Genomic DNA, 8391 nt, shown 5'->3' on the forward strand with positions numbered 1-8391 from the left:
TGTAAAAGTCATGTTTCTGTACTACTTAAGTGATGCTATGATTATAAAACAGATTTTAAGTTCTATATACTGCCTTACTTGCATACTTTTATTTTCCACAAACTTTTGAATTTGATGTCTTTTAATACGGAATTTTAGGTTACACAACCAAAAGAGAGCTTTGCAGTAAAGTCATTTTGAGATTCTAATGCTTTCTGACTGACTCGATCATGTAGCTGGAGAAATAGTTGGGTAACTGAATGTAGATTGCACAATTGTTATCAATGTAAATTTACTTCAGAAAAACACCAGATAACCATGTATCATGAACCTGTCACAATAACTCATTACTACTTGAATTAAAATGTGAGTAAATTTGTAAATGTCTTGATGATATCAGTCAGGGAGTTCCAATGATGTACAGTTCATCCATTATTAGGTTCAGACATGCGAAGGCTAAAGGCCTGCTGTGGGTATATAAACTAAATATCCCAGCTGTTGGCATTTTAGCTTGCAGTCCATATAGATGATTATCAGATAATACGTTGTTTTTTCAGTATTTGAAATCCAGTGTGTATTTCACACTTAGAGCACACCTCTGATCAGAACTTGATGTTTTCAGTGCTGAAGAGTCGTAGGTGGCCGTGTCAGTTCTGGGAAGTCTGGCACTCCTCCCTCTCATACATATTTTCAAAGGTGTCCTTGGTCGTGAAGACTCTTGGGTCTCAAAGTTGATTTAACTACTCTACAGTAATTACTAGTACTAAATTGAGGCAATTTCTTAATTTTTTCAGTGAGAAGGACTGGTTGTGGCCTCTTCTGTGTGCATTCACAGATAGTGTTGTGCAGATTTTTGGAAAGAACACAGAGTTTGAATAACTAGCCAGTTTCATAGTTAGAGGTTGGTGTGTTCCCGAGATGTTTGCCAAATGATTGATAGGAATTGTGAACACGGCAGGAGAGTGGCTCCAGTCAGATCTGGCCCCTGCGTTGAGCTCTAGGGAGGCGTTTTCATGAGTATTGGACTCTCCAGCTTAGGTGAATTTCTGCCATGTCTGTACTCACACTGTTAAACCTGTCCACCAGCCGCTCATTCACAAAACTGAGACTCTTCAAAATGCAGTGTGAGAGGCACCAGTAGTCAAGTCTAAGTTCTCTTCAGTAAGATGCTTGTTAGTTTGCCTAGGGACTTTGTGCTGATGTGCCATGGTGGCTGGAGATGGAGGTAGGGGTCCGTCGGGAGTTTGTCTGTAAGATCGGGTTACACATGGGGAAGGTAGACAAGGCACTACACACTTCTGCTTTGAGATTTCCATAAGCCAGTGGTTCTTGGCATTTAGCTAAACATTCTCAGGAGGGAGGGAGGGATTACAGAGGAAGCTCTTTATGCACATTGACCCCACCCCCGAAATTCTGAGTTAATTATTGGTAAGATTCTGTTGTAGAGCTAGTGTACAGCTTAGCTAGGATTTTTTCACAGGCCCCCAAATAGGGTGTCAGAGGAGGTGCAGACAGCAGGCTCGCCTCAGACCTCTGCAGCTAGCTGTAGCTGCATTCCCTTCATTTCTGTTTCCTACTTGATTGAACTCTCCGCCCTTTCTGGATGAGAGAGCTGCGTGGATGTCTTTGTGCATTCTCCCACCTCTGGTCTGGGTCAGACTGCCTATTCAGCCACACTCTGGGCTCTGCCTTTCACAGCAAAGCTTGCAGACTGCATATTCATTCATAGTCTCTCTCGCCCTCTCTCTCCCTTTCTCCCTCTCTCCTCTTCCTCCTCCTTTCTTCCCTTTTCCTCTCCCCTCCACCCCTCTCCTTTCCAAATAAATCTTGTTAAAAAACAGTTGCTGGATTCCTGAAAGCCCATTGGCTCCAGCAGATCAAAGCCTTTTGGGTCTCAGGCCCTTATCTCTTCCTTTGGACTTAAAAACCTCAACTTTGACACTCAGAATTGAGTAATGATGTCTCTGTTTTATCCCCCTTATTCTCCCTAAAGTGGCACCTACCACTGAGTCACTAAGTTGTCATAAGCAGCAGAGTACAGGAGGAACGAAAAAATACAGCAGTTAATAATTGAAAATTAGCACTCTGTTACACTCAGCCATTGGAAAGCCACTGAGGCCTACACATGACCGACTTGTCTTTCATTCTTGGAGTGCTGCTGGTAGTCTTTGGAATTCTTACCATGCTGAAGGATGGGATTTATTTCTTGGACACTGATGGAAGATGCTGTGTGAGGCACTGCATATACACTGATGGGGGGAGATAGTTCCTGGCCTTATGGAGCTTAAGAATCAGTGTTCCTAAAAGACTGGTATTCAGTTCGAATAAAACATACTTGACATGCATGTTTGAAACCTAGTTCTTACTAAGTATAGTCTCAGATCGTACAGGCCTTCAGGTAGTTAGTGGAAACCCCTTTATTTAAGGTGATGGCTTCATACCTTGTGCAAGACTCTGCTGTGTCAGCGCTGAAACACGGGAACAGGCGAGAGCAGAGGCAAGCACTGGGAAGAGCGGGCTGCAGGATAGCTGGCCAACCATGGGTTTGTTTCTGTCTTTAGAGGCTTATTTCCAACCTAAGAATGGGGTCACATTTCTGATCACATTTTTTCTTTGCTGCTTTTTAAAAGCAATTTTATTAGACTATAGTTTACTTACAACAGAAACACCCACTGTGAGCATACTGGATGATTTTAGACAGACGTCCACACATAGAGGCCATTTGCATCAGCCCATCCACGCAGCCCCTAGCACAGCAGCCGTCGCTCTGCTTTGTGTTGCTGTAGCTTTAATGAAGCCATTCAATGTGCACTTCACCTGTGTAGGTTTCATTTTGCTTGGCATAGTATTTGTGACAAGTGTCAGTGTTGTTGCTTGAATCAATAGCTCTTTTCCATTGCTGAGTAGTATTCCATTGTACAAATAAATATGCTACAATTTGTTGTCACTCTATTGGTGGGCACACTGGCTATTTCTAGTTTAGGACTTTTTGAATAAAGTGGCTATGAGCATTTGTGTACCAATCTGTGCGTGGACATGTGATTTCATTTATTGTCAATAAATACCTGGATGTGAAATGTCTGAGTCATATGGTAAATATTTAACTTTCTAAGATATGCCAAAGTATTCTTCCAAAGTGGTCATGTGTTGTTGTATCTCGCCAGCAGTGGCTGAGGGTTGCAGTCTCACCACATTGTTGCCAGCACATGGTGGTCGTTTTAACACTGGCCATTCATGTAAGGGATGCTGGGGGGTGTGGTGGTTACAGTTCACTTTGCTTAACCACTAATGACAGACATCGAGTGTCAGATGTGCTCCTTTGCCAATGCTGTATCTTCTTTGGTCTGAAAAGCTTTATTAAGGTATAATTTATACATACTATAAAATCCATCCATTAAAAGTGCATAACTCAAGGTTTTCATTGTATTTCCGGAGTTGTACACTCCTCAGCATAATCTCATTTGGAGTTGTTTTTGTCACCTGAAAGAGCCTAACACTCAGTCACTCCCTGATTCTCCCTCCTTCCCCCTGCTTTCTATGTCCACAGACAGGGCTTTATTGGACATTTATGTAAGTAGAGTCATATAAAACAGTCTGTGTTTGGTTTCTTCCAAAACACACGTGTGGTTAGCATGTTTTAGTAATTCGTTCTGTATTTTTACTGTATGCATGGGCCACATCTGATTTTCCATTCACCTGTTTGATGGAAATTTCATTTCCACCCTGTGGACTGTGATCAGTAATGCTGTGGCTGTATTTATCTGTCTTGGGTAAGGACCTAGAAGTGTAGTTGCTGGATCAAACCACACACCATCCTCACAACTGTCATTCCCCAGGTCTCTTTCTTGGATTTATGGCTGTTCTGTGCATCTACTGCTTGCCCAACCCAGATTTCAGCTCCAGGTTAGCTATAGCATTGGCCTTCCCTGATGGTTTACCACTGGGGTTGATAATTTTCAATAGTACTTCTGCATGTGAATTTTTTTTTTTCATATTCTACTCCAAATCATTCAGCCCCTGCAGCAGGGAGACCTCACAGCCTACCCGCCTGTGGTGGAATCACCTCGCCATTGGGTGGTCAGGGAGGGTGAGATGGGGAGCAAGCTCAGGCCAAAAGCTGCAGCTGCCTTCCAAGCTTCAGTAGGTTTCCCTGGGCAAATGTTTCTCAGTGTGTTGAGTGCTTTTGGTCAGTTTCCAGAGTTATGAAGTGATGGTTCTAATGGCTTTGTCATGTTTTATAATTGCTTTTGGGGCAGTAAATTGGGTGACTTCTTACCTAGTCATTCCTGAAGTCTCACTGGGCAGCTCACTTTTTAATTGTGTATCTTATTATCGAGTTGTAAGAACCCTTTATTCTGAATATCAGCTATCTGATTTTCAAATACTATATGCCTTTTTGTTTTCTTCTTAATAGTGCTTTGAAAGGGCAAAAGTTGTAAATTTTAATAAGATCACATTAAAATTTTTTTTGGCCCTCTTACAGACAGTAAGAGGAAAAGACAGAGAGGTCTTCCATCCGCTGGTTCACTTCCCAAACGGCCGCAACGGCCAAAGCTGCACCGATCCTAAGCCAGGAGCCAGGAGCTTCCTCCAGGTCTCCTACACAGGTGGAGGGGCCCAAGACTTGGGACATCCTTTACTGCTTTCCCAGGCCACAGCAGAGCTGGATTGGAAGAGGAGCAGCCAGGACTAGACCAGTGCCCATATGGGATGCCAGCCCTGCAGGTAGAGGATTAACCCTCTGAGCCACAGCACCAGCCCTCCTAAGAAATTCTTACTTAATACATAGTCACAAAAATTTTTTCTATGGCTCTTATATTTGTTCTTTAAATTGTTACTTATTTGGTTTCGCTTTATTTGAAAGGCAGAGAGAGATCGTCCATCTGCTGGTTCACTCCTCAAATGCTTGCAATAGCCAGGGCTCTCTGCCAGAGCAAAACTGGGAGCCTAGAACTCAATCCAGGGGCCCAGCTACCTGAGCCATCATCTTCCCAGGACTAACAGGAAACGGGATGGGAAGTGGAGCCAGGGCTCGGAACCAGGCACTCTAATGTGGTACACAGGGTGTCATTACCACTGAATCAGTTGCTCAGCCCAAGCTCTTTCATTGAGATTTGGGATATAGTTCAAGTTAGCTGTTGCCAGCTGTATGAGGATGTGGGTCGTTGTATCCATATGGCTCTCCCATTTATTCCAGATCATTTGTTAAAGTATCTTTATTGAAAGGCAGATGAGCTGGTATTATGTGGACTGTATTCTGTTCCGCTGACCTCTGTGTGTGTCCATACTCTTATATCGCACTGTCATGATTAATGCAGGTTTATACTAAGTCTTGAAATAATCACCTTCAGTTTTGAAAGTTTTTGCAGGCACAGAATTCTAGATTGTCTTTGTTTTGTTTTCTTTCAGCACTTTAAAGATGAACTCCTTTCTTTTTTTTCCCTATTTTTACATTAATGCTTTATTATCAGCTTCTACATTAGATCCTCTGACCTTATTTACATTTACTATGAAATTTCTATTAGCATGTATAACGCAAAGGCAGTCAATTCAGAGGTTATAAAGTCCTGAGCTCAAGTAGGAAATAGGGTTCCCAACTAAAACTTGAACATAAATAATTCTAAAGATCACAGAATATGAAAACATTAAAAAGTGTGACAGCTGTTACATAAATAACTCATAACCTAATAATAAAGTTATACAGAATGTCAAAGAAAAGACCATATAAGGCAAAGGAATATCCTAAGAATCAAACTGATTTTTCCCTCATTCAAGTTTATCTGAAGGTCTGAAGCTGATTTTTATTGTTAAAATCCTAGGGAAAAAAATCGTGAAAATGCTTAACTTTAAAAAAATGTTCCTCCACTTAGTCTCCAAAAATGGTGAAAAAATTTAACAAATGAAAACATATTAGAAAGATAATACACTAAAAGGAGGAATCATAAAGAACAGTTGAAAAAGGAGAGCTCTAATGCACCATTTGAAAGTGTATTTCTAGCTTGCCAGGTTATTCCCTTACCATTCTTTTAGCCAGTAAAAATAAATTTATGGATGTATAAATGAGATTCATCAACATTAGGCAAGAAGAGTTTAAGTTAAAAACTAAATCTTTACTTTGTTACAGAGAAATGTGAAATTTACCTACAGCAGTTTTCTACTGATGCTAAATTATGACTTGACATCTTTATAACATAAATGGTTTGACAGATATTTTCTTGGCTTTAAAATGCTTTTTCATATATGCATAGAAATGTAATGAGGGTAGGGATAATCTTCTGCATTGTCTGCACAGTTCATAAGGCCTTTGTCATTGTTAGTCACCTTAGGTGTGAATATCAACAGGGCCATTAAATTAAAGCTGGCCTAGTAAGTTTTCAAAGTGCTATTATTTCCATCTGATGAGATCCTCAGTTTTCTGTATTTTCTGGGTGAAGATTATTTTCAGTTCTTTTTCTCTGATGATACATACAAGAAGTTAACAGCAGATATACAAAGGGAAGATCAGAAGCCTGCTGTCCAAGTTCATCACCACTTGCTCCTGATCCTTTTCAAGTGTAAGTATTTGATAGCCAGTTGTTCTACTACATATTAGTTTCCCACTACTGTCAAAAGAAGCCAAACGTAATCTAAATGCTATGCTCCTTCGAGGCTGCAAACTGACAGATCCACTACACGGCTGGTTCAGTGTATTGCGTTTGAAAATGATGTATCGATTGGTGTATGTCACAAGTAAGTCAAAGCCGAAGTTAAAACCTGTCCACCGCCAGCAGTATTCACCATCTTTTGTAAGCTTTCTACCACATCTCATGCTGTTTCCCTCTAGTTCTTCTTTATTGATTTCTTGAGGCCCTACTTCACTGTCTTGTTCTGCACGGAGCATGGCAAGCCACTGTTGTTTATACACACAAGACAGCCATTCTGAAGGTACTAGGGAATCTTGTTCAATAATTTTCGCAGAAGCCAGATCACTAATAATATGTTGTAACCTTAAATGCCTGAATACTGACACAAATGGTTTTCCTTGCTCAGTTTCAAGGAAGGTCATACCTTCAAAATCTTTTTTCCGCTTAGAAAACCAGACATCTGTTTCTGTCAAAAGTTGTTTTAGAGATCCATTCCAGGAAGGCACAAGTTGAAGGAACATCCACTTTTTAAGAGCTGTGTATATACATCCATCTCCACTCGCATCACAAGTAAGTTAGATGACCCAATGAGCTGTCTCATGACATGTACACTGAGCTCTTCAGAAAGCTCTCCATTCTGGTGAGTCATTAAGTTATTTAAAAGCCATTCAAGGCACTTCTTCTTAACGGAATCTAATCCATAGGTCCCTGCTGTTGTGTAACAGCCACACACAGTTTTCACATTAATGGTTCCCTTCATTGTCTCACCACACTGCTGTATTAAACCATCCAACTGCAGCATACAAGCTGCTGCCAAAATGGCAATAACTCGACTGGGCTTTATTAAGACATCATCTCGATACAGTGACCCAAATGCAACCTGCAGTGCTTCTATATCAATATTCTGGTCAGGAATCTCCAATTCAATAATATTCATGTTTGATTCTTTCCAAGAACCACTGAACATACTAGAAAAGTAGCCAGATTGACATAAATATATTTTGTGTAAGCTCCACTCTTCTCCTAACGTCACTATTTTCACCATTCAAAAATAACATTTGGTAAATATATTTGGATGTACTCTTTAATTTTTTCCTCCATTTTTTCCTCCGAGGGGTGTTGAGCCGCTGCTGCCCGTCCCCTTCCTCATCCTCGTCTGTCTCGGAGTCGGGGTGATAGTAGAAGGCCCCGCTGCTCTGCTTGCGCTTACGGCTGACAGGGTAGAACAAGCCGTGACCGGACGCGTCGCCTCCAGTTTCAGGCCTTCGGGCAGAGGCCCCGGGCCCCGGCTCCTTGCTCCTGCTGGGCTCGGGCTCGCCCCGGGTGGCGCAGAACTCGGCTGCTCAGCGAGCCCATGGGACACGGCTCCCCGGGACTTCAGGGAGCGCGCCTCAGGGATCCCAGCCATGGCCCGGCCGCTGCCGGCCTCCCCGCAGCTCAGGTGCCTGCACTGCCACCTTCTCACGCGCGGCCCCAACCGCTGCAGCGGACGCTACCACCTCCATCCCCGCCCCGCGCCAGGACCGCAGGGCCTCGCCCCCTTGCCTTCTCAACAAAGCGCGGCCGGGCGGCGCCTGCCGAACTCCTTTCTTTTTGACTTAGTTTCAGGAAGAAGTTTGCCATCAGTACTTTTTTTGGATTTTTAATTGAAACATAATTCACATGACATAAAATTTATTTATTTAAAGTGTGCAGTATCTTTTAGTATATTCGCAAGGTTGAGCAACCATCATCCTGGATCCAGAACATTCACATTACTCTTAAAAACAAACCCCAGCTGTGTTAGCAG

At 42.2% G+C, this 8391-nt stretch overlaps 1 pseudogene; it reads right to left on the bottom strand.

The window, feature by feature from the left end:
* Positions 1 to 6250: 6250 nt before the first annotated feature.
* On the bottom strand, positions 6251 to 8092 carry LOC149121768 (germ cell-less protein-like 1; annotated as a pseudogene).
* Positions 8093 to 8391: the final 299 nt, after the last annotated feature.

Source organism: Oryctolagus cuniculus, chromosome 16 (assembly GCF_051225735.1).
Source record: "Oryctolagus cuniculus isolate XC-2025 breed Fujian yellow rabbit chromosome 16, ASM5122573v1, whole genome shotgun sequence".
Classification (NCBI taxonomy): domain Eukaryota; kingdom Metazoa; phylum Chordata; class Mammalia; order Lagomorpha; family Leporidae; genus Oryctolagus; species Oryctolagus cuniculus.